This window comes from Triticum aestivum, chromosome 3A, assembly GCF_018294505.1.
Source record: "Triticum aestivum cultivar Chinese Spring chromosome 3A, IWGSC CS RefSeq v2.1, whole genome shotgun sequence".
In the NCBI taxonomy this organism is placed as follows: Eukaryota; Viridiplantae; Streptophyta; class Magnoliopsida; order Poales; family Poaceae; genus Triticum; species Triticum aestivum.
In genome coordinates, this window is record NC_057800.1 from 599,326,245 (window position 1) to 599,354,225 (window position 27,981).

Genomic DNA, 27,981 nt, shown 5'->3' on the forward strand with positions numbered 1-27,981 from the left:
AATATTTTCGCGTATTGACCCCCCCTCACCCCCCATGAAACCCTCACTTTCCCCATTACTCATCTCCCTCTTCCGTGAGCGGCGGCGACAGCGGCGGCGGCGCATCTAGCAGAGAGGCCGGCGAGAGGTGAATCCTCTACTCTTTCCCTCTCTCCTCCTTTCCTTCTATCTCCCCACCTCCATCAATCATGTGTGCCGGTTGGTCGTTGCGGAGGGCGTGCACGGAGGCGACGCTGGCTAGATTTGAGGCGGCGGCGCGAGATCTGAACGAGTACGGCGGCTGGGGGCTTGAGGAGGCGCGAGCGGCACCAGGAGGCCACCCATGCCCACCGTGGGGAGCCTGGCCATGGGAGGAGCTCGCCACCAGGGCCTGCAGGTGGAGGTGGAGAAGGATTCTCCGACGAGCGGCGCAAGTGCACACGGGAGCTTCTCCACGGCGAGCGCAAGTGCATCCGGTGCCGCGCTCGGCTGCATGTGCACGGCTGAATCCGCTCGGCTGCATCGGCGTGTGTGTGTTCTGAAGTTTACTGTTGCAGACTGATGCATAATGTTTATGAGTGTGTGTGCTAGAGTCTGCTCATGTGTGTGTGTACAAGACTGATCTATACTATTTGTATTTTTTTGTGGGAACTGATTGTATATTATCTACTATTGCAGGATATTTCAAGGTCACCGTGAGCACTTCCAGCACAATCCTTCAATTGAGGTAACACATACACCCCATTGTCTAACCCCCTGTTTCTTTTTCTGAAATGTTTGACAGTAGAAAAGAATGTTGATTTACCTCTGAATAATTGGCTTCTTATAGACAGATTGTTTGCTATTGAATTATTCTTGTTAACATGTTAAAGTATCATTTGTAATTGCATTGTAGATGGACGGAAAAATAAAGATGTTAATTTATGGAGTGAATTCCAGTTTTTACCTCTAAGTTTGACATTTTTGACGCTAATTACCCCATTTAAGAGAATTTCATCCGGCATACACCATTTAACAAAAGTGTTGTCAGGGTTTACCCACTTCTATTTTTTGTGAGCATTCTGATTCATGGGTCACGATTGCAAAGTCCACGTGCCATGCCACATTGTCGGTTTTTCTGGGTTTTTTCCTCGTGTGAAACCAGTCCACGCCGTTGAGCCCGACCGGATCGCTGAACCGCACGCACCGTCAGTCATGGCGATCGACGCTCGACCCAGACCGCACCGCGTTCGCGTCTAGCCTAGCGCACGCACCGGTCGCCCGGCTTCTTACTGCACGCACCGCTCTCGCTCACGCCTAGGGTTAGGGATTCGCTTACGACGGCGACGGCGTGTGCTGAAGGGAAATGATGGCAGCTGCAGGTGCTGAATGACATCGACGGCAACTGCGGGTGCTGAATGGCGGCAACGGAGACGGCGGGTGCCTAAGGGCCGCGACGGTGGCAGCGGTGCTGAAGGGTCGTGACGGTGGCGGAGGGTGTTGAAGGGCGGCGATGACAACGGCGTGCGGCTGCCGTGCCTCGAGCGTGTAGTCCCATGCTGGCGCGTTATCCCGCCCCGCCCGTCACTGTCAGCAAGTTCAGGTATTTCTTTCTTCCTCTGAATTGTTTCTCCATGGAACTAGACTCCCTGTGCATACATCGTTAGCCTACTGTATGTGTGAATAGTTCTCGCTTGATGCAGGGTGCAGTTAACTCCTCTAGTGATACTGTGATGGTTGGTTTGATGATGCTCCGGTGATCCATGGGCAAAGTCCAGGGTTTACCCTCTCCTCTAGTGATCCATGCGTGGCGCAACAGACTCCAGCGAGATATGCGTGGCGCGATTGGATGGGATCGTGGTGAATCATACTCAAGCGACCTGTAAATCGGTGAGGACATGCGTCTGCGTGTGCTTGCCATCGGCCCGGTCCGGTCGGCAGAAGCTGGCGAATCGGTTCACTCTGTAGAAAAGTCGCCAAGGAAAAAAACCGACGACGTGGCACGCCACGTGGACCTGGTAATCGGGGCCCATAGATCAGAACACTCACAAAAAATAGAAGAGGGTAATTTGTGGCAACACTTTTGTTAAATGGGGTATGTCGGATAAAATTCTCTTAAATAGGGTAATTAGCGTCAAAAATGTTAAACTTAGGGGTAAAAACTGGAATTCACTCTAATTTATGCGGCTGCGGCACAATGGTTTATCAACATGATAACATTGGTTGTTCAATCCAGAAAAAGAAAAAGAAGAGAAGCAATTACGTATGCCCCAATTGATGAGAGAGATAGGATGAGAAGAGAGTATTTTGACAACAAAATATGGAAGAATGACACAACTTGTGTGAACATGCTTAGGCTTCGGAGAGAATCTTTCTTTAGGTTTTGTCAACTGTTTAGGAATCGCAACTTGCTAAATGACACAATACACTTGACTGTTGAGCAACAACTAGCAATGTTTCTGCACACTGTTGGGCACAACATTAGAAATAGGGTAATTGGCGCCAATTTTGGTAGATCCGGTGAAGTTGTGAGCCGTTACTTCAAAAGGGTATTCCATGCCATTGGTGAGCTTCGAGATGACCTTATTAGGAAGTCTTCATTGGAGACCCAAACCAAAATAGAAGGAAACTACCGGTGGGATCCATACTTTAAGGTATGTGAGACGGAGTGACAACTATATTTTGTCATTGTAGGCATGAATTTGTTTAGATCCTAATTTTTGGGTTTTGTTTTCACCAAATAGGATTGTATTGGAGCTATTGATGGCACACATGTGTGAGCCTCCGTTACACCAGATATGGAGGCTGCCTTTCATGGTAGAAAGACTTATGCTACTCAAAATGTGATGGCGGCTGTAGATTTTGACCTTCGATTCACATATGTTTTGGCCGGTTGGGAGGGGACATCACATGATGCTCTAGTTTTACGTGATGCTTTAGAACGTGAGAATGGTCTATGTGTCCCACAAGGTAATAGATGAACTATATACATCTGTATTGTCAATGGGGTATTTATATATATAACCAAGTAACCTGAATGTCCCTCGTTTAGGAAAATTTTATCTAGTTGATGTTGGATATGGAGCCAAACCGGGTTTTTTGCCTCCTTTTCGTGGTGTGAGGTATCACTTGAATGAGTGGGGAAACAACCCCGTGCAATACGAGAAGGAGCTATTCAACCTTAGGCATTCTTCTCTTCATGTGACCGTAGAACGTGCATTTGGCTCATTGAAGAGAAGATTCAAGATACTTGATGATGCCACCCCATTCTTTCTATTTCCAACACAAGTTGACATTGTTGTGGCTTGTTGCATTATTCACAATTGGGTTATAAATGATGGGATAGATGAATATATCATACCCGAGGATGAATGGGTGCCAAATATTACTCATGCTTCGTCATCAAGTGGTCAAGCACATGAACATGCATACATGGCTAGTTTTAGGCAAGGACTTGCTGATCAAATATGGGAAGACCGACAAAACCATTTGCAAGGTCAAAATATGTAGTAACTACTATGTCATTTAGGTCGTTGTGATGAATTATTGTACTTTGTTGAACTATTCTATGTGCTGGAACTTATTTGTAAGGACATATTATTTGTTGAAATTACTATTTGTAATGACTATTATTTGCTGAATTATTGTACTTTGTTACTATTTGTAATTACTATTTAAGTTACTTTCTCAATGTCCAAACCCGTGCAAATTGTGAGGGTAATCTCACCACCTCAAGTAAAAAAGATTACCACAACCCTTATCCTTCATTCATCCCTCGAACCAAACACTCTGATGGCTATCCTCAACCACGTTTCATCCTCTGAACCAAACAAAACATGGGATAACCCTGTTGGGTTTCGTAATAATTTCAAAAAAATTCCTACACACACGCAAGATCATGGTGATGTATAGCAACGATAGGGGGAGATTGTGATCTACGTACCCTTGTAGATCGACAACGGAAGCGTTAACTTGGTTGATGTAGTCGTACGTCTCCACGGCCCGACCGATCAAGCACCGAAACTACGGCACCTCCAAGTTCTAGCACACGTTCAGCTCGATGACAATCCCCGGACTCTGATCCAGCAAAGTGTCGGGGAAGAGTTCCGTCAGCACGACGGCGTGGTGACGATCTTGATGTTCTACTGTTGCAGGGCTTCGCCTAAGCGCCGCTACAATATTATCGAGGACTATGGTGGAAGGGGGCACCGCACACGGCTAAGAATATGATCACGTGGATCAACTTGTGTGTCAAGGGGTGCCCCCTGCCCCCGTATATAAAGGATCAAGGGGAGGAGGCCGGCCGGCCTCTATGGCGCGCCAAGGAGGAGTCCTCCTCCTAGTAGGAGTAGGACTCCTACTAGGAGGGGGAAAGAAGTGGGGAGGGAGAGGGAAAGGGGGGCGCCGCCCCCCTCTCCTAGTCCAATTCGGACCAGGAGGGAGGAGGCGCGCGGCCCACCTTTGGCTGCCCCTCTCTTACTCCACTAAGGCCCATATGGCCCATTACTTCTCTCAGGGGGGTTCCGATAACCCTTCGGCTCTCCGGTTTTCTCCGAAATCACCCGGAACACTTCCGGTGTCCGATTATAGCCGTCCAATATATCAATCTTTATGTCTCGACCATTTCGAGACTCCTCGTCATGTCCGTGATCACATCCGGGACTCCGAACTAACTTCGGTACATCAAAACTCATAAACTCATAATATAACTGTCATCGAAACCTTAAGCGTGCAGACCCTACGGGTTCGAGAACAATGTAGACATGACCGAGACACGTCTCCGGTCAATAACCAATAGCGGAACCTGGATGCTCATATTGGCTCCTACATATTCTACGAAGATGTCAGACCGCATAACAACATACGTTGTTCCCTTTGTCATTGGTATGTTACTTGCCCGAGATTCGATCGTCGGTATCCCATACCTAGTTCAATCTCGTTACCGGCAAGTCTCTTTACTCGTTCCGTAATACATCATCTCACAACTAACTCATTAGTTGCAATGCTTGCAAGGCTTATGTGATGTGTATTACCGAGAGGGCCCTAGAGATACCTCTCCGACAATCGGAGTGACAAATCCTCATCTCGAAATACGCCAACCCAACATGTACCTTTGGATACACCTGTAGAGCACCTTTATAAGCACCCATTTACGTTGTGACGTTTGGTAGCACACAAAGTGTTCCTCCGGCAAACGGGAGTTGCATAATCTCATAGTCATAGGAACATGTATAAGTCATGAAGAAAGCAATAGCAACATACTAAACGATCGGGTGCTAAGCTAATGGAATGGGTCATGTCAATCAGATCATTCATCTAATGATGTGATCCCGTTAATCAAATAACAACTCTTTGTTCATGGTTAGGAAACATAACCATCTTTGATCAACGAGCTAGTCAAGTAGAGGCATACTAGTGACACTCTGTTTGTCTATGTATTCACACATGTATTATGTTTCCGGTTAATACAATTCTAGCATGAATAATAAACATTTATCATGATATAAGGAAATAAATAATAACTTTATTATTGCCTCTAGGGCATATTTCCTTCAGTCTCCCACTTGCACTAGAGTCAATAATCTAGATTACACAGTAATGATTCTAACACCCATGGAGCCTTGGTGCTGATCATGTTTTGCTCATGGAAGAGGCTTAGTCAACGGGTCTGCAACATTCAGATCCGTATGTATCTTGCAAATCTCTATGTCTCCCATCTGGACTAGACCCGGATGGAATTGAAGCGTCTCTTGATGTGCTTGGTTTTCTTGTGAAATCTGGATTCCTTTGCCAAGGCAATTGCATCAGTATTGTCACAAAAGATTTTCATTGGACCCGATGCACTAGGTATGACACCTAGATCGGATATGAACTCCTTCATCCAGACTCCTTTATTTGCTGCTTTCGAAGCAGCTATATACTCCGCTTCACATGTAGATCCCGCTACAACGCTTTGTTTAGAACTGCACCAACTGACAGCTCCACCGTTTAATGTAAACACGTATCCGGTTTGTGATTTAGAATCGCCCGGATCAGTGTCAAAGCTTGCATCAACGTAACCTTTTACGATGAGCTCTTTGTCACCTCCATATATGAGAAACATATCCTTAGTCCTTTTCAGGTATTTCAGGATGTTCTTGACCGTTGTCCAGTGATCCACTCCTGGATCACTTTGGTACCTCCGTGCTAGACTTATAGCAAGGCACACATCAGGTCTGGTACACAACATTGCATACATGATAGAGCCTATGGCTGAAGCATAGGGAACATCTTTCATTTTCTCTCTATCTTCTGCAGTGGTCGGGAATTGAGTCTTACTCAACTTCACACCTTGTAACACAGGCAAGAACCCTTTCTTTGCTTGATCCATTTTGAACTTCTTCAAAACTTTGTCAAGGTATGTTCTTTGTGAAAGCCCAATTAAGCGTCTTGATCTATCTCTATAGATCTTAATGCCTAATATGTAAGCAGCTTCACCGAGGTCTTTCATTGAAAAACTCTTATTCAACTATCCCTTTATGCTATCCAGAAATTCTATATCATTTCCAGTTAGTAATATGTCATCCACATATAATATCAGAAATGCTACAGAGCTCCCACTCACTTTCTTGTAAATACAGGCTTCTCCAAAAGTCTGTATAAAACCAAATGCTTTGATCACACTATCAAAGCGTTTATTCTAACTCCGAGAGGCTTGCACCAGTCCATAAATGGATCACTGGAGCTTGCACACTTTGTTAGCTCCCTTTGGATCGACAAAACCTTCTGGTTGTATCATATACAACTCTTTTTCCAGAAATCCATTCAAAAATGTAGTTTTGACATCCATCTGCCAAATTTCATAATCATAAAATGCGGCAATTGCTAACATGATTCGGACAGACTTAAGCATCGCTACGGGTGAGAAGGTCTCATCGTAGTCAATCCCTTGAACTTGTCGAAAACCTTTTGCGACAAGTCGAGCTTTGTAGACAGTAATATTACCGTCAGCGTCAGTCTTCTTCTTGAAGATCCATTTATTCTCAATTGCTTGCCGATCATCGGGCAAGTCAACCAAAGTCCATACTTTGTTCTCATACATGGATCCCATCTCATATTTCATGGCTTCAAGCCATTTTGCGGAATCTGGGCTCATCATCGCTTCTTCATAGTTCGTAGGTTCATCATGATCTAGTAGCATGACTTCCAGAACAGGATTACCATACCACTCTGGCGCGGATCTCACTCTGGTTGATCTACGAGGTTCAGTAGTATCTTGTCCTGAAGTTTCATGATCATCATCATTAACTTCCTCACTAATTGGTGTAGGTGTCACAAAAACAGTTTTCTGTGATTCACTATTTCCAATAAGGGAGCAGGTACAGTTACCTCGTCAAGTTCTACTTTCCTCCCACTCACTTCTTTCGAGAGAAACTCCTTCAGAAAGTTTCCGAACTTAGCAACAAAAGTCTTGCCTTCGGATCTGTGATAGAAGGTGTATCCAATAGTCTCCATTGGATATCCTATGAAGACACATTTCTCCGATTTGGGTTCGAGCTTTTGAAGCTTTTTCACATAAGCATCGCAGCCCCAAACTTTCAGAAACAACAACTTTGGTTTCTTGCCAAACCATAGTTCATAAGGCGTCATCTCAACGGATTTTGATGGTGCCCTATTTAACGTGAATGCGGCCGTCTCAAAAGCATAACCCCAAAACGATAGCGGTAAATCAGTAAGAGACATCATAGATCGCTCCATATCTAGTAAAGTACGATTACGACGTTCGGACACACCATTACGTTGTGGTGTTCCGGGTGGCGTGAGTTGTGAAACTATTCCGCATTTTTTCAAATGTACACCAAACTCGTAACTCAAATATTCTCCCCCACGATCAGATCGTAGAAACTTTATTTTCTTGTTACGACGATTTTCAACTTCACTCTGAAATTCTTTGAACTTTTCAAACGTTTCAGACTTATGTTTCATTAAGTAGATATACCAATATCTGCTTAAGTCATCTGTGAAGGTGAGAAAATAACGATATCCGCCACGAGCCTCAATATTCATCGGACCACATACATCTGTATGTATGATTTCCAATAAATCTGTTGCTCTCTCCATAGTACCGGAGAACGGCGTTTTAGTCATCTTGCCCATGAGGCACAGTTCGCAAGTACCAAGTGATTCATAATCAAGTGGTTCCAAAAGTCCATCAGTATGGAGTTTCTTCATGCGTTTTACACCGATATGACCTAAACGGCAGTGCCACAAATAAGTTGCACTATCATTATCAACTCTGCATCTTTTGGCTTCAACATTATGAATATGTGTGTTACTACTATCGAGATTCAATAAAAATAGACCACTCTTCAAGGGTGCATGACCATAAAAGATATTACTCATATAAATTGAACAACCATTATTCTCTGATTTAAATGAATAACCGTCTCGCATCAAACAAGATCCAGATATAATGTTCATGCTTAACGCTGGCACCAAATAACAACTATTTAGGTCTAATATTAATCCCGAAGGTAGATGTAGAGGTAGCGTGCCGACCGCGATCACATCGACTTTGGAACCGTTTCCCACACACATCGTCACCTCGTCCTTAGCCAATCTTCGCTTAATCCGTAGTCCATGTTTCGAGTTGCAAATATTAGCAACAGAACCGGTATCAAATACCCAGGTGCTATTGCGAGCATTAGTAAGGTACACATCAATAACATGTATATCACATATACCTTTGTTCACCTTGCCATCCTTCTTATCCGCCAAATATTTGGGGCAGTTCCGCTTCCAGTGACCAGTCTGCTTGCAGTAGTAGCACTCAGTTTTAGGCTTAGGTCCAGGTTTGGGCTTCTTCTCTTGAGTAGCAACTTGCTTGCTATTCTTTTTGAAGTTTCCCTTCTTCTTCCCTTTGCCCTTTTTGTTGAAACTAGTGGTCTTGTTGACCATCAACACTTGATGCTCCTTCTTGATTTCTACCTCCGCAGCTTTCAGCATTGCGAAGAGCTCGGGGATAGTCATATTCATCCCTCGCATATTATAGTTCATCACGAAGCTCTTATAGCTTGGTGGCAGTGATTGGAGAATTCTGTCAATGACGCAATCATCTGGAAGATTAACTCCAATTGAATCAAGTGATTATTATACACAGACATTTTAAGTATATGCTCACTGACAGAACTGTTCTCCTCCATCTTGCAGCTATAGAACTTATTGGAGACTTCATATCTCTCAATCCGGGCATTTGCTTGAAATATTAACTTCAACTCCTAGAACATCTCATATGCTCCATGACGTTCAAAACGTCGTTGAAGTCCCGATTCTAAGCCGTAAAGCATGGCACACTGAACTATCGAGTAGTCATCAGCTTTGCTCTGCCAGACGTTCATAACATCTGGTGTTGCTCCAGCAGCAGGCCTGGCACCCAACGGTGCTTTCAGGACGTAATTCTTCTGTGCAGCAATGAGGATAATCCTCAAGTTACGGACCCAGTCCGTGTAATTGCTACCATCATCTTTCAACTTTGCTTTCTCAAGGAACGCATTAAAATTCAACGGAACAACAACATGAGCCATCTATCTACAATCAAGCATAAACAAGCAAGATACTATCAGGTACTAAGTTTCATGATAAATTTAGGTTCAAATAATTTACTTAAAGAACTCCCACTTAGATAGACATCCCTCTAATCCTCTAAGTGATTACGTGATCCAAATCAACTAAACCATGTCCGATCATCACGTGAGATGGAGTAGTTTCATTGGTGAACATCACTATGTTGATCATATCTTCTATATGATTCACGCTCGACATTTCGGTCTCCGTGTTCCGAGGCCATATCTGTATATGCTTGGCTCGTCAAGTATAACCTGAGTATTCCGCGTGTGCAACTATTTTGCACCCGTTGTATTTGAACGTAGAGCCTATCACACCCGATCATCACGTGGTGTCCCAGCACGAAGAACTTTCGCAACGGTGCATACTCAGGGAGAACACTTCTTGATAATTAGTGAGAGATCATCTTATAATGCTACCGTCAATCAAAGCAAGATAAGATGCATAAAAGATAAACATCACATGCAATCAATATAAGTGATATGATGTGGCCATCATCATCTTGTGCTTGTGATCTCCATCTTCGAAGCACCGTCGTGATCACCATCGTCACCGGCGCGACACCTTGATCTCCATCGTAGCATCGTTGTCATCTCGCCAATCTTATGCTTCCACGACTATCGCTAGCGCTTAGTGATAAAGTAAAGCATTACAGCGCGATTGCATTGCATACAATAAAGCGACAACCATATGGCTCCTGCCAGTTGCCGATAACTCGGTTACAAAACATGATCATCTCATACAATAAAATTTAGCATCATGTCTTGACCATATCACATCACAACATGCCCTGCAAAAACAAGTTATACGTCCTCTACTTTGTTGTTGCAAGTTTTACGTGGCTGCTACGGGCTAAAGCAAGAACCAATCTTACCTACGCATCAAAACCACAACGATAGTTTGTCAAGTTGGTGCTGTTTTAACCTTCGCAAGGACCGGGCGTAGCCACACTCGGTTCAACTAAAGTTGGAGAAACTGTCACCTGCAAGCCACCTATGTGCAAAGCACATCGGGAGAACCGGTCTCGCATAAGCGTACGCGTAATGTCGGTCCGGGCCGCTTCGTCCAACAATAACGCCGAACCAAAGTATGACATGCTGATAAGCAGTATGACTTATATCGCCCACAACTCACTTGTGTTCTACTCGTGCATATAACATCAACATATAAAACCTAGGCTCGGATGCCACTGTTGGGTTTCGTAGTAATTTCAAAAAAATTCCTACGCACACGCAAGATCATGGTGATGTATAGAAATGAGAGGGGGAAATTGTGATCTACGTACCCTTGTAGATCGACAACGGAAGCGTTAACTTGGTTGATGTAGTCGTACGTCTCCACGACCCGACCGATCAAGCACCGAAACTACGGCACCTCCGAGTTCTAGCACACGTTCAGCTCGATGACGATCCCCGGACTCCGATCCAGCAAAGTGTCGAGGAAGAGTTCCATCAGCAGGACGGCGTGGTGACGATCTTGATGTTCTACTATAGTAGGGTTTCGCCTAAGCGCCGCTACAATATTATCGAGGACTATGGTGGAAGGGGGCACCGCACATGGCTAAGAATATGATCACGTGGATCAACTTGTGTGTCAAGGGGTGCCCCCTGCCCCCGTATATAAAGGATCAAGGGGAGGAGGCCGGCCGGCCTCTATGGCGCGCCAAGGAGGAGTCCTCCTCCTACTAGGAGTAGGACTCCTACTAGGAGGGGGAAATAAGTGGGGAGGGAGAGGGAAAGGGGGGCGCCGCCCCCCTATCCTAGTCCAATTCGGACCAGGGGGAGGAGGCGCGCGGCCCACCTTTGACTGCCCCTCTCTTACTCCACTAAGGCCCATATGGCCCATTACTTCTCCCGGGGGGGGGGGGGTCCGGTAACCCTCCGGCTCTCCGGTTTTCTCCGAAATCACCCGGAACACTTCCGGTGTCTGAATATAGCCGTCCAATATATCAATCTTTATGTCTGACCATTTCGAGACTCCTCATCATGTCCGTGATCACATCCGGGACTCCGAACTAACTTCGGTACATCAAAACTCATAAACTCATGATATAACTGTCATCGAAACCTTAAGCGTGCGGACCCTTACGGGTTCGAGAACAATGTAGACATGACCGAGACACGTCTCCGGCCAATAACCAATAGTGGAACCTGGATGCTCATATTGGCTCCTACATATTCTATGAAGATCTTTATCGGTCAGACCGCATAACAACATACGTTGTTCCCTTTGTCATCGGTATGTTACTTGCCCGAGATTCGATCGTCGGTATCCCATACCTAGTTCAATCTCGTTACCGACAAGTCTCTTTACTCGTTCCGTAATACATCATCTCACAACTAACTCATTAGTTGCAATGCTTGCAAGGCTTATGTGATGTGTATTACCGAGAGGGCCCTAGAGATACCTCTCCGACAATCGGAGTGACAAATCCTAATTTCGAAATATGCCAACCCAACATGTACCTTTGGAGACACCTGTAGAGCACCTTTATAATCACCCATTTACGTTGTGATGTTTGGTAGCACACAAAGTGTTCCTCCGGCAAACGGGAGTTGCATAATCTCATAGTCATAGGAACATGTATAAGTCATGAAGAAAGCAATAGCAACATACTAAACGATCGGGTGCTAAGCTAATGGAATGGGTCATGTCAATCAGATCATTCATCTAATGATGTGATCCCGTTAATCAAATAACAACTCTTTGTTCATGGTTAGGAAACATAACCATCTTTGATCAACGAGCTAGTCAAGTAGAGGCATACTAGTGACACTCTGTTTGTCTATGTATTCACACATGTATTATGTTTCCGGTTAATACAATTCTAGCATGAATAATAAACATTTATCATGATATAAGGAAATAAATAATAACTTTATTATTGCCTCTAGGGCATATTTCCTTCAAACCCTACCCTTCCAACCAAACAGAAAAAAGGCTATCCCTAGCCACCTGGTTGGGGATACCCACAACCACCCTAGCTTGTCCATGCAACCAAACACATCCTAAAGCAGTTGAGGGTTCTAGTCTTTGCCTCAACCCCAACCTTTAAATCTATTATTTGACATCTCACAATTTATGACAATAAGAACACAATCAACTTCCAAACAAACTATCAAATGACAATTATTGATGCATGGTTTAATAGTTTACATCACAAAATCATCATCTTCCTCCTCTTATCGGCACCATCACCAAAAAGTTGCACCTCGGCGCCATCTCCTAGACCACATGCGGGCTCCATCAAGCATCTCCATGGGCACCGGTGGAGTCGTACACACCGCCATTGCCACAACTACTCATCGGAGTGTCACCTCGAAAAGTAGAGGACGCAACACGGAACATCCTCTTCCTCTCCGCGATGTCCTCCTTGTAGTCCTTCCACCATTGCAATTGGTCTTGATCCATGTCCTTCTTGGACATCATCATGTGCTCTTTCTCTTCCACCATGAGTTCTTTACATACCTTTGTCTCTGATCTTGATCATCCTCTCCTCCAACTCGGCCTTGCGCCTTGCTTCTTCACGCTTTGCTTCAACTTGTGCAAGCTTGACCTCTTTCTTCTTCTTGGTGATAACAAGCTTCGTCTCCAATGTCTTCGTTGTCAATTCCTCTCTTGCCTTCATCATGTGGTCCATCTTCTCCCTTAGGCTTGACGCCTCTTCTTCCATCTTCACCCTTAGCTTGCCCTTCTTGGTTCCCTCGGGCTTGCCCAAGTTCCTCTCCTCCTCATCTTCACTATCATCCATCCTAAGCATTGCCAACTTCTTGGGTGCGGTCTCTTGATCCCTCAACTTCCACTTGCCAAAGGTTTGAAGAATTGTCCAAGCATGCTTAAATGGGAATGTCTTGCCCTTGGAAGCGGCCATCTTCTTGTACCTCATGCCGGCAATTGTCTCCTATCAACCACACATAAATTACATAAGAACCCACCAATAGCATAGTACACACACATAATCAAAATAGTGAAGAAATATGTACTCACATAGTCACTCTCCACGGTTCGACTAGGTGGTGCATCCCTCACTTGGTCCATGGCCGCACTCCAACGAGCACAAGCGGGCTTCATCAACTCCCACCGGCCTTGAAGCGACCGGTAAGTGCGAGAGATGAACCCACTATTCTTAGGCTTGATCCTACAATAGGTGTCCTCGATCCTTTGCCAATACCGTTTACCGGTTTGATCGGTGCCGGTGGTTGCATCCATTCCCACAGCTTCCCAAGCACGAACCAAGAGGATATCTTCCGCCTCGGTGTAGTTTGTCGACCGCGCGTGTGGGCGGGAAGCGGCGGTGAATGCCTCCTCCCCTATCTCGGCCACCTCCTTGTCGTCATCACCTTCATCTCCTCATCTTCCTCTAAGTTGTCACCAACCCTAAAGGGTTCGAGAGGCAGAGCCCCTGTTGGGTAACGTTGCAGAAAATAAAATTTTCCTACTCGTTTCACCAAGATCATCTAGGAGTTCATCTAGCAACGAGTGAATAGATGCATCTACATACCTTGTAGATCGCAAGCGGAAGCGTTCAAAGAACGGGGATGATGTAGTCGAACACGACGTGATTCGAATCACCGGAGATCCTAGCACCGAACGGACGGCACCTCCGCGTTCAACACACGTACGGAACAGCCACGTCTCCTCCTTCTTGATCCAGCAAGGGAGGGAGGAGAGGTTGAGGGAGATGGCACCAGCAGCAGCACGACGGCGTGGTGTTGATGGAGCTGCAGTACTCCGGCAGAGCTTCGCTAAGCAATAAGGAGGTGGAGGAGGTGTTGGGGAGGGAGAAGGAGGCAACCAAAGGCCAAGGACTCAAGGTATGAAGTCCCTCCTCTCCCCCACTATATATAGGGGTGCCAAGGGGGGGTGGCCGGCCCTAGGAGATCCAATCTCCTAGGGGGTGCGGCGGCCAAGGGGGGTTTCCCTCCCCCCCAAGGCACCTAGGAGGTGCCTTACCCTCCTAGGACTCTTTCCCCCTTAAACCCTAGGCGCATGGGCCTATGTGGGGCTGGTGCCCTTGGCCCAAGCAGGCCAAGGCGCACCCCCTACAGCCCATGTGGCCCCCGGGGATGGGTGGCCCCACCCGGTGGGCCCCCGGGACCCCTCCGGTGGTCCCGGTACAATACCGATAACCCCGAAACTTGTCCCGATGCCCGAAACAGGACTTCCCATATATAAATCTTTACCTCCGGACCATTCCGGAACTCCTCGTGACGTCCGGGATCTCATCCGGGACTCCGAACAACATTCGGGTTACTGCATATACATATCCCTACAACCCTAGCGTAACTGAACCTTAAGTGTGTAGACCCTACGGGTTCGGGAGACATGTAGACATGACCGAGATCGCTCTCCGGTCAATAACCAACAGCGGGATCTGGATACCCATGTTGGCTCCCACATGCTCCACGATGATCTCATCGGATGAACCACGATGTCGAGGATTTAATCAACCCCGTATGCAATTCCCTTTGTCAATCGATATGTTACTTGCCCGAGATTCGATCGTCGGTATCCCAATACCTCGTTCAATCTTGTTACCGGCAAGTCACTTTACTCGTACCGTAATGCATGATCCCGTGACCAAACACTTGGTCACTTTGAGCTCATTATGATGATGCATTACTGAGTGGGCCCAGTGATATCTCTCCGTCATACGGAGTGACAAATCCCAGTCTCGATCCATATAAAACAATAGATACTTTCGGAGATACCTGTAGTGCACCTTTATAGTCACCCAGTTACGTTGTGACGTTTGATACACCCAAAGCACTCCTACGGTATCCAGGAGTTATACGATCTCATGGTCGAAGGAAGAGATACTTTGACATTGCAAAAACTCTAGCAAACGAACTATACGATCTTGTGCTATGTTTAGGATTGGGTCTTGTCCATCACATCATTATCCTAATGATGTGATCCCGTTATCAATGACATCCAATGTCCATAGCCAGGAAACCATGACTATCTATTGATCAACGAGCTAGTCAACTAGAGGCTTACTAGGGACATGTTGGTGTCTGTTATTCACACATGTATTACGATTTCCGGATAACACAATTATAGCATGAATAAAGACAATTATCATGAACAAAGAAATATAATAATAATGCTTTTATTATTGCCTCTAGGGCATATTTCCAACAGTCTCCCACTTGCACTAGAGTCAATAATCTAGTTACATTGTGATGAATCGAACACCCATGGAATTCTGGTGTTGATCATGTTTTGCTCTTGGGAGAGGTTTAGTCAACGGATCTGCTACATTCAGGTCCGTATGTACTTTACAAATCTCTATGTCTCCATCTTGAACATTTTCACGGATGGAGTTGAAGCGACGCTTGATGTGCCTTGTCTTCTTGTGAAACCTGGGCTCCTTGGCAAGTGCAATAGCTCCAGTGTTGTCACAGAAGAGCTTGATCGGCCCCGACGCATTGGGTATGACTCCTAGGTCGGTGATGAACTCCTTCACCCATATTGCTTCATGTGCTGCCTCCGAGGCTGCCATGTACTCCGCTTCACATGTAGATCCCGCCACGACGCTCTGCTTGCAACTGCACCAGCTTACTGCCCCACCATTCAAAATATACACGTATCCGGTTTGTGACTTAGAGTCATCCAGATCTGTGTCGAAGCTAGCGTCGACGTAACCTTTTACGACGAGCTCTTCGTCACCTCCATAAACGAGAAACATTTCCTTAGTCCTTTTCAGGTACTTCAGGATATTCTTGACCGCTGTCCAGTGTTCCTTGCCGGGATTACTTTGGTACCTTCCTACCAAACTTACGGCAAGGTTTACATCAGGTCTGGTACACAGCATGGCATACATAATAGAACCTATGGCTGAGGCATAGGGGATGACACTCATCTCTTCTATCTCTGCTGCCGTGGTCGGACATTGAGCTGAGCTCAATTTCACACCTTGCAAAACAGGCAAGAACCCTTTCTTGGACTGATCCATTTTGAACTTCTTCAAAATCTTATCAAGATATGTGCTTTGTGAAAGACCTATGAGGCGTCTTGATCTATCCCTATAGATCTTGATGCCTAATATATAAGCAGCTTCTCCAAGGTCCTTCATTGAAAAACTCTTATTCAAGTAGGCCTTAATGCTGTCCAAAAGTTCTATATCATTTCCCATCAAAAGTATGTCATCTACATATAGTATGAGAAATGCTATAGAGCTCCCACTCACTTTCTTGTAAACACAGGCTTCTCCATAAGTCTGTGTAAACCCAAACGCTTTGATCATCTCATCAAAACGAATGTTCCAACTCCGAGATGCTTGCACCAGCCCATAAATCGAGCGTTGGAGCTTGCACACCTTGTCAGCATTTTTAGGATCGACAAAACCTTCCGGCTGCATCATATACAATTCTTCCTTAAGGAAACCATTAAGGAATGCCGTTTTGACGTCCATTTGCCAAATTTCATAATCATAAAATGCGGCAATTGCTAACATGATTCGGACGGACTTCAGCTTCGCTACCGGTGAGAAAGTCTCATCGTAGTCAACCCCTTGAACTTGTCGATAACCCTTAGCGACAAGCCGAGCTTTATAGATGGTCACATTACCATCCGCGTCTGTCTTCTTCTTAAAGATCCATTTATTTTCTATGGCTCGCCGTTCTACGGGCAAGTCAGTCAAAGTCCATACTTCGTTTTCATACATGGATCCTATCTCGGATTTCATGGCTTCTAGCCATTTGTCGGAATCCGGACCCGCCATCGCTTCTTCATAGTTCGAAGGTTCACCGTTGTCTAACAACATGATTTCCAAGACAGGGTTGCCGTACCACTCTGGTGCGGAACGTGTCCTCGTGGACCTTCGAATTTCAGTAGGAGCTTGATCAGAAGTATCTTGATCATTATCATTAACTTCCTCTCTAGTCGGTGCAGGCACCTCAGGAACATTTTCTTGAGTTGCGCCATTTTCCGGTTCAAGAGGTAATACTTCATCAAGCTCTACTTTCCTCCCACTTACTTCTTTCGAGAGAAACTCTTTCTCCAGAAAGGACCCATTCTTGGCAACAAAGATCTTGCCTTCGGATCTGAGGTAGAAGATATACCCAACAGTTTCTTTAGGGTATCCTATGAAGACGCATTTTTCCGATTTGGGTTCGAGCTTTTCAGGTTGAAGTTTCCTGACATAAGCATCGCATCCCCAAACTTTTAGAAATGACAGCTTAGGTTTCTTCCCAAACCATAATTCATACGGTGTCGTCTCAACGGATTTCGACGGGGCCCTATTTAAAGTGAATGCGGCAGTCTCTAAAGCATAGCCCCAAAAAGATAGTGGTAAATCGGCAAGAGACATCATAGATCGCACCATATCTAATAGAGTGCGATTACGACGTTCGGACACACCATTACGCTGAGGTGTTCCAGGCGGCGTGAGTTGTGAAACTATTCCACATTTTCTTAAGTGTGTACCAAACTCGTGACTCAAGTATTCTCCTCCACGATCTGATCGTAGAAACTTGATTTTCCTGTCACGTTGATTCTCAACTTCACTCTGAAATTCCTTGAACTTTTCAAAGGTCTCAGACTTGTGTTTCATTAAGTAGACATACCCATATCTACTCAAGTCATCAGTGAGGGTGAGAACATAACGATAGCCACCGCGAGCCTCAACACTCATTGGACCGCACACATCAGTATGTATGATTTCCAATAAGTTGGTTGCTCTCTCCATTGTTCCTGAGAATGGAGTCTTGGTCATTTTACCCATGAGGCATGGTTCGCACGTGTCAAATGATTCGTAATCAAGAGACTCTAAAAGTCCATCAGCATGGAGCTTCTTCATGCGTTTGACACCTATGTGACCGAGGCGGCAGTGCCACAAGTATGTGGGACTATCACTATCAATCTTACATCTTTTGGTACTTACACTATGAATATGTGTAGCATTACGCTCGAGATTCATAAAGAATAAACCATTCACCATCGGAGCATGACCATAAAACATATCTCTCATATAAATAGAACAACCATTATTCTCGGATTTAAATGAGTAGCCATCTCGAATTAAACGAGATCCTGATACAATGTTCATGCTCAAACTTGGCACAAAATAACAATTATTGAGGTTCAAAACTAATCCCGTAGGTAAATGTAGAGGTAGCGTGCCGACGGCGATCACATCGACCTTGGAACCATTCCCGACGCGCATCGTCACCTCGTCCTTCGCCAGTCTCCGTTTATTCCGCAGCTCCTGTTGTGTGTTACAAATATGAGCAACGGCACCGGTATCAAATACCCAGGAGTTACTACGATTACTGGTAAGGTACACATCAATTACATGTATATCAAATATACCTTTGGTTTTGCCGGCCTTCTTGTCCGCTAAGTATTTGGGGCAGTTCCGCTTCCAGTGACCACTTTCCTTGCAATAAAAACACTCAGTCTCGGGCTTGGGTCCATTCTTTGGCTTCTTCCCGGCAGCTTGCTTGCTGGGCGCGGCAACTACCTTGCCGTCCTTCTTGAAGTTCTTTTTACCCTTGCCCTTCTTGAACTTAGTGGTTTTATTGACCATCAACACTTGATGTTCCTTTCTGACTTCTACCTCTGCTGATTTCAGCATAGCAAATACTTCAGGAATGGTCTTTTCCATCCCCTGCATATTGAAGTTCATCACAAAGCTCTTGTAGCTCGGTGGAAGCGACTGGAGGATTCTGTCAATGACCGCATCATCCGGGAGATTAACTCCCAGCTGAGTCAAGCGGTTATGCAACCCAGACATAGTGAGTATGTGCTCACTGACAGAACTGTTTTCCTCCATCTTACAGCTGAAGAATTTGTCGGAGACTTCATATCTCTCGACCCGGGCATGAGCTTGGAAAACCATTTTCAGCTCTTCGAACATCTCATATGCTCCATGTCTCTCAAAACGCTTTTGGAGCCCCGGCTCTAGGCTGTAAAGCATGCCGCACTGAACGAGGGAGTAGTCATCGGAACGTGCCTGCCAAGCGTTCATAACGTCTTGTTCCGCAGGGAGAACAGGTGCATCACCTAGCGGTGCTTGTAGGACATAATCTTTCTTGGCAGCTATGAGGATGATCCTCAGGTTCCGGACCCAGTCCGTATAGTTGCTGCCATCGTCTTTCAGCTTGGTTTTCTCTAGGAACGCGTTGAAGTTGAGGACTACGTTGGCCATTTGATCTACAAGACATATTGTAAAAATTTAGACTAAGTTCATGATAATTAAGTTCATCTAATCAAATTATAATGAACTCCCACTCAGATTTGACATCCCTTTGGTCATCTAAGTGTTACACGATCCGAGTCGACTAGGCCGTGTCCGATCATCACGTGAGACGGACTAGTCATCGTCGGTGAACATTCTCATGTAGATCGTATCTTCCATACGACTCGTGTTCGACCTTTCGGTCTCCGTGTTCCGAGGCCATGTCTGTACATGCTAGGCTCGTCAAGTTAACCCTAAGTGTTTTCGCTGTGTAAAACTGTCTTACACCCGTTGTATGTGAACGTAAGAATCTATCACACCCGATCATCACGTGGTGCTTCGAAACGACGAACTGTAGCAACGGTGCACAGTTAGGGGAGAACACTTCTTGAAATTTTGTAAGGGATCATCTTATTTACTACCGTCGTTCTAAGTAAACAAGATGCATAAAACATAATAAACATCACATGCAATTATATAAAGTAGTGACATGATATGGCCAATATCATATAGCTCCTTTGATCTTCATCTTCGGGGCTCCATGATCATCTTGTCACCGGCATGACACCATGATCTCCATCATCATGATCTCCATCATCGTGTCTTCATGAAGTTGTCACGCCAACGACTACTTCTACTTCTATGACTAACGCGTTTAGTAATAAAGTAAAGTAGTTTACATGGCGTTCTTTAATGACACGCAGGTCATACAAAAAATAAAGACAACTCCTATGGCTCCTGCCGGTTGTCATACTCATCGACATGCAAGTCGTGATTCCTATTACAATAGCATGAACATCTCATACATGACATATAGATCATTCATCATTCATCACAACTTTGGCCATATCATATCACAAAGCACTTGCTGCAAAAACAAGTTAGACGTCCTCTAATTGTTGTTTGCAAGTTTTACGTGGCTGAAGTAGGGTTCTAGCAAGAACGTTTTCTTACCTACGTGAAACCACAACGTGATTTGTCAACTTCTATTTACCCTTCATAAGGACCCTTTTCATCGAATCCGCTTCAACTAAAGTAGGAGAGACAGACACCCGCCAGCCACCTTATGCAACTTGTGCATGTTAGTCGGTGGAACCGGTCTCACGTAAGCGTACGTGTAAGGTTGGTCCGGGCCGCTTCATCCCACAATACCGCTGAAGCAAGATAAGACTAGTAGCGGCAAGAAAGTTGACAAATCTACGCCCACAACCAATTGTGTTCTACTCGTGCAAGAAGAACTACGCATAGACCTAGCTCATGATGCCACTGTTGGGTAACGTTGCAGAAAATAAAAATTTTCCTACTCGTTTCACCAAGATCATCTAGGAGTTCATCTAGCAACGAGTGAATAGATGCATCTACATACCTTGTAGATCGCGAGCGGAAGCGTTCAAAGAACGGGGATGATGTAGTCGAACACGACGTGATTCGAATCACCGGAGATCCTAGCACCGAACGGACGGCACCTCCGCGTTCAACACACGTACGGAACAGCCACGTCTCCTCCTTCTTGATCCAGCAAGGGAGGGAGGAGAGGTTGAGGGAGATGGCACCAGCAGCAGCACGACGGCGTGGTGTTGATGGAGCTGCAGTACTCCGGCAGAGCTTCGCTAAGCAATAAGGAGGTGGAGGAGGTGTTGGGGAGGGAGAAGGAGGCAACCAAAGGCCAAGGACTCAAGGTATGAAGTCCCTCCTCTCCCCCACTATATATAGGGGTGCCAAGGGGGGGTGGCCGGCCCTAGGAGATCCAATCTCCTAGGGGGTGCGGCGGCCAAGGGGGGTTTCCCTCCCCCCCAAGGCACCTAGGAGGTGCCTTACCCTCCTAGGACTCTTTCCCCCTTAAACCCTAGGCGCATGGGCCTATGTGGGGCTGGTGCCCTTGGCCCAAGCAGGCCAAGGCGCACCCCCTACAGCCCATGTGGCCCCCGGGGATGGGTGGCCCCACCCGGTGGGCCCCCGGGACCCCTCCGGTGGTCCCGGTACAATACCGATAACCCCGAAACTTGTCCCGATGCCCGAAACAGGACTTCCCATATATAAATCTTTACCTCCGGACCATTCCGGAACTCCTCGTGACGTCCGGGATCTCATCCGGGACTCCGAACAACATTCGGGTTACTGCATATACATATCCCTACAACCCTAGCGTAACTGAACCTTAAGTGTGTAGACCCTACGGGTTCGGGAGACATGTAGACATGACCGAGATCGCTCTCCGGTCAATAACCAACAGCGGGATCTGGATACCCATGTTGGCTCCCACATGCTCCACGATGATCTCATCGGATGAACCACGATGTCGAGGATTTAATCAACCCCGTATGCAATTCCCTTTGTCAATCGATATGTTACTTGCCCGAGATTCGATCGTCGGTATCCCAATACCTCGTTCAATCTTGTTACCGGCAAGTCACTTTACTCGTACCGTAATGCATGATCCCGTGACCAAACACTTGGTCACTTTGAGCTCATTATGATGATGCATTACTGAGTGGGCCCAGTGATATCTCTCCGTCATACGGAGTGACAAATCCCAGTCTCGATCCATATAAAACAATAGATACTTTCGGAGATACCTGTAGTGCACCTTTATAGTCACCCAGTTACGTTGTGACGTTTGATACACCCAAAGCACTCCTACGGTATCCAGGAGTTATACGATCTCATGGTCGAAGGAAGAGATACTTTGACATTGCAAAACTCTAGCAAACGAACTATACGATCTTGTGCTATGTTTAGGATTGGGTCTTGTCCATCACATCATCATCCTAATGATGTGATCCCGTTATCAATGACATCCAATGTCCATAGCCAGGAAACCATGACTATCTATTGATCAACGAGCTAGTCAACTAGAGGCTTACTAGGGACATGTTGGTGTCTGTTATTCACACATGTATTACGATTTCCGGATAACACAATTATAGCATGAATAAAGACAATTATCATGAACAAAGAAATATAATAATAATGCTTTTATTATTGCCTCTAGGGCATATTTCCAACAGCCCCGAGGTCCACCTCCGTGTTTTGGAGGAGGTCCATGAACGAGGATGGGGTTGCCATTTTCTCGAACACCTCGTGCGCGGCGGGAGGAGGTTCGGCCACGGCGACAAAAGGAGGTTCGGCGATGGAGGCGGGCGGGGGCACAGGCTTCTTCCGCGGCATCTTCACGGCCGGGGCAACCTTGGATGGCGCCTTCGGCCGGCTCTTCTTGGTGGCCGAGGCGGGAGCCGGGGAGGCAGCGGGGGCGGGTGCCGGGGCGGTGACGGTGGCCGGGGCGGGAGCCGGGGAGGTGGGAGGAGGAGGTGCGAGGCCCTCCCACCGCCGCTTGGCCCCGACATGGGTCGCCGCCACCACGTCGGCCACGGTCGGGTGGGCGGGCACCGGGGCGGGCGCGGCGGGCGGGGGTGCGGCGGCGGCGGGGCCCTCCATGGCCGGCGCGGCAGGAGGCGACGGGAGGAGGAGGCCGGGAGGAGTAGGGAGTTTCCTCCTGCGCGAGAGAGGAGGAGGAGTGCGGGTTGGGGGGAGATTTCCCTCTCAACCCCTACTTCTACAGGTTGCAAACTGGTTTGAGGGTTGGACCTCTAAATTTTTTTTACGGGTTTGAGGGTTTAGAGGTTCTAGTCTACGATGTTTTTTCGGCGAAAACTGTAAAAAAAAAACGATTATTTTTAGAGGTTTGAGGGCTCTACTAGACTTGCTCTTAGGCGCTGTTTGGTGATCCACTAGCTCCGCCAAATTTGAGGATCTGCAGAGCACCTATTCCCCCACTCCGAGATTTTTAACTTGAGCTCCGCCAACTCCCGGAGCGAGAGTGTGGAGCGGAGGAGGGCCGAACAGGCCCTTAGAGCATTACTAGTAGAGCCCTCAAACCCCCAAATCTTTAAAAATAACTGCTTTTTTTTTACAGTTTTTGTTGAAAAAAAGCCATAGACTAGAACCCCTTAACCCTCAAACCCTCAATTTTTTTAAAGGTCCAACCCTCAAACCCTCTCCCAATCCTCAAAAGTAAGGGTTGGGGAGCAAAACCTACCCAACCCTCATTTGGCGGTTATCCTCGCGCGGGAGGGAAAAATCCTCCCAACTCCCGCGCCCACGCCCGCGACCGTCGCTGCTAGTCGCCCCCGTCGCCGGCGGCCGCCCCGTCGACCTCCCGCGCGCAACGACAACGTCGTTCATGGGGAATATTCCGTTATAAGGGTTGGGTTTGAGGGTTCTAATCTTTGTCCCTGTTTTTCAACTCGTAAAAGTGCACAAAAAAATATTTTTGGACCCTTAAAACGTTAGTGAGGGTTTAAGGGTTTGAGGGTTCTACTAGTAATGCTCTAAAACTGAATGACCGGCCAGCAGCCCAACATTCAGCAAGCAAACCTTGCTTCAAATAAAGGGGGAGAAGAAAGGAAAAACGGAAAGAAAGCGGCAGAAGCAGCAAACAGGACTCATGCAGTTTTTTTTTCTTTTTTTCTTTTTGAGCAGGGACTCACGCGGGTGCAAGACCTACTGCCCGTAAAACAAAACATAATGTCATGGGCCGAAGAGATAGCTTGGTACCTTATGGCCCAACGACCTGCTTTAATTAACTCAGGTTGTCGCTCTGCGGCGTGATGAGCTAATTGTACCACATCGGTTGTGGAGAAATAGTTTGAGGATGACCCGGGTATAAGAAAGAGATCCCTGGGATAAGGTACACCCATCTTTGTGCTTGGGGCAATGAGGCAGCTAGAGAGGTTATACCGAGGCGCGTCAATTGCTGATTGAAAACTATTTCTAAACCCCCTCTTTGACTCTCACGGGTCATTGAGAATTTTTGGAAGGGTTCCCTCTTTGAGGGTAAAACCCCACAAATCAATATGTAGAAAAAGATTTGACAATATCAACTCTTTGACCTTTGCCAAATGTGATGTTTGGGCTGTAACTTGTGGTACCTTTCAGCCTTTTCTTTCTGAATGGCAGTTCAAAAAACAAACTTGTATCAAAGTAAGACTAATACTTCATCCGTTCACAAATTCTCTCTCCGTTTCTAAATATAAGACTTTTTAGAGAATCCAATACAGACTAAATGCGAAGCAAAATGAGTGAATCGCAATCTAAAATACGTCATTATACATTCTGATGTAGTCCAAATCTCTAAAAGGCTTATATTTAGAAACGAGGGAGTATAAGATGTTTCGAATATTTTATTAATATGGATTATGTACGAACTGAAATTAGTTAACAAATACACTAAAGTATGCCTATATACATAGGATTTAGAAAAAAGTTAGAATATCTTATGCTTATTTATTAACGAACGGAGTAGTAGTCTAGCTAGTACTCCTCGGTGCTTCAAAGAAGCCGTATATATTTTATCCAAAGTCAAACAGTGCAATGTTTGACCAATTTTGTTCAAAATACCATCAAGACTACAATATCATATTAGTATTGTTGAGTATTGTCGTGGGAATAAATCTGACAATATGTAGAGGGATAGTGACGGATTGTTCCAAAGAAGAGTGCTCCCTCCGTTCCAAAATATTTGAAGTTTTAGGTTTCTTCTAAGCCAAACTTCTTTATGTTTGACCAAGTCTATAGAAAATATACCACCATCTAAGACACTAAGTAGTTTTATTAAATTCATCTAATGTATATTTGCATACTATATATGTAGTTGATGTTGTGGATCTTAGTATTTTTTTTTCTATAAACTCGGCCAAACTTAAGGGAGTTTGACTTAGAACAAACCTAGAACTTCAAATATTTTGAAATGGAGGTGGTATTCTCCAAAAAAGAAAACTACAAACTTGTACACGTGTCCACCATTTTCATGAAGTATTTTATTTCCCAATTCAATTTTATGCAGCTAGGGCTACAATGTACAGACTAATATAAGTCTCAATAAAAACAAGCTGAACCACATGCTTAATCCCCTACATGGACAATTCTACAGCAAGAAGCCGTGGCCAACCATGATGTAAAATCTGAAAATGAGGAAGAAAAGAAAAAAACAGAAGTATCAACCATCTATATGCACAAAATAAGTTAGTAATTGCAAAAGAATAAAAAAAAATCTGATTTTTGTGGAATCAAATATGATTAAGTATTATACTCGTATAAAATGTTTCACCAAGAAATAACTCCCGTTGAACTCAGGGCAAAAAAATCGAGGATAATACAGTGTGAATAGTATTTGTATATAGCATTTGATTTTTTTTCACCCAAATTACAATGAAAGTCGGTCCTTGGCAAATCTTTTTGTACGAGTTCAATACTTGATCATATTTGATTTAAAAAAAGTTTCAGATTTTTTGACATTTTTTTCAGTCACTAAATTATTTTATGCATATAGGGTTCGCTGACACCCGGGTGCACCAGGGTATCTTCCCAGGTCTCACGTTATCACGTATAGGTACAAGACCTTTTTTTTTACTCGCAAAAAACAAAGGAACAAGACCTTTTTTTCTCAAAAACAAGAGTGAATGGAAGAGTTTTTTTTTTCTTTTTGAGAAAAAAAAGGGTGAACGCAAGAGCTACTTCAAAAGACAGGACGTACCATGGTCTGGAAGACGCCCCTACTCCCCCGTCCTTGGACGCAGATCTGCTGGTATGTAATGGCCCAATGGGCCTTCCTGTGTCGTTGATTGGTTATTTTTCGAAAGAAAGAAGTATACAAATCACTCTCAAATCCATTCTTTAGGATACATAACCTCCTAAACTCAAAACCGAGACAAATAACACCCTGAAATTACTAAAATCGGGTTAATAACCCCCTTGAGTGGTTTCTGTCCAATCTAGAGCGGTTTTGTCCCCATGATGCAGATTACGCGCTGACTGGACAAATTACGCTGAGAAGGTCCCATTAGTCAGTTGTCTCTCTCATTTCTTCCTTTTTATCACCTCGTCTCCTCCCTTTCTTTCTTCGTCAGAGCAGCATCGCCTCCAGAAACGCCTCTCCCCTTTCGTTCGCTAGGACTTGGCAATCGCAGGCGCCGTCCGCCATCCGCCGTCGCCTGCCGCTTGCTCGTCCCCGAAGGAACGAAGCCATGTGTCCAGGTGCGTGTGCCTCCATCTCCGCTGTCGCTGTGCTATACTTCTGGTGTCGTTCGTCGGCGGAATCGCGAGCTCATACAAGTGGCAGCGCCCACCGACGATGGCTCCATACGTACGGCCGGCCACGCGTTTCCTCAAATTTACTAGTCTCCCGCCTGGCGCACGACGCATTGCCATGGCCGAGACTGAGCCGTCCGTCGTGTAGCAGTGAAACTGTTGCGGCGCCGCGCCCTGCATGCGCACTCTGCGGTTGTGGTCGGGCGTTCTCAGCTTGCAACAGCGCTACGTCGCCCGGTCTTTGCTGGAAGGAGGGACCAAATTAATAATCAACGTTGTTGTTCTCCTACAGGAGCCCGTTGCTTTTTATATCCGGACGGTGAAGTTCCGAAGGATGCTCTGGTGATTTGCGGGATGTTGTGTATCGATTGAAGGAACGGTCAAGGAATGAAAATGGTCTGCTAAATGCCAGCTTGGCGAAGAACATGATGCTAGATGCGTATGTGTGTGATTTAGAAGTCAGCATCGTGGAGAAGTTGATGTCCTGAAGAAGAGGATTCAGAAACTGCAGTTGTCCTTTGTGCTTGCTCTGTTCTGCTTTGTCATTTCACACTTTTGGAAATGATTGTCATGAAGAAAAAGAAGCATCCTGGTGAAATTAGTCCAATAGGGAGTCATTTATGTATGTTGTTTTTCTTTGTAAGCTGTTAAGCAAAATTCAGAATGTATGATGTTAAAAAGGTTTAGAATTTGTCTTGTATCTTGTTATGCAAAATTCAGAATTTGGTACAATGCTTCTTGGAAGTGTTATGAAAATATTTGGAATTTGGTACAATGCAAAATCGCAATGCTATGGCTGATCTTCTTATGTATATTGTATACTGTATGCTGATCTGAAAAGATTCGGAATATATGTCTGATCTTCTTATATGTGTTCTCATGTATGCAATACTCTGTTTTATTTACAGTGAACCAAATATACAAATATAGTGTATGCTGTTATGAAAAGATCATCTCACTGTAGATGCACTAAATGAAATTTTGCTATCTTGTTCAGTGACTGTGCACCAAAATGACAGTACAATTTCAGTACTGACTTGTACAAGCCCTGAAGTACTATCTTGTTCAGTTCTGACAGCACACCTTGTGCATTTTTGTGCTTCACAGAGTTATATTAGGAAAAAAAATTATGTACTTCATAGAATGTAAAT

General features: G+C 45.4%; 1 long non-coding RNA gene and 1 other non-coding gene across 2 annotated transcripts; both read left to right on the plus strand.

Annotated features, from left to right (window-relative positions):
* On the plus strand, positions 1-27,700 carry LOC123062486 (uncharacterized). Its single transcript, XR_006429705.1, has 3 exons — positions 1-127; positions 658-706; positions 27,123-27,700. It is a non-coding gene; the product is annotated as an uncharacterized lncRNA (long non-coding RNA).
* On the plus strand, positions 24,440-24,585 carry LOC123063789 (U4 spliceosomal RNA). Its single transcript, XR_006430557.1, has one exon. It is a non-coding gene; the product is annotated as a U4 spliceosomal RNA (small nuclear RNA).
* Positions 27,701-27,981: the final 281 nt, after the last annotated feature.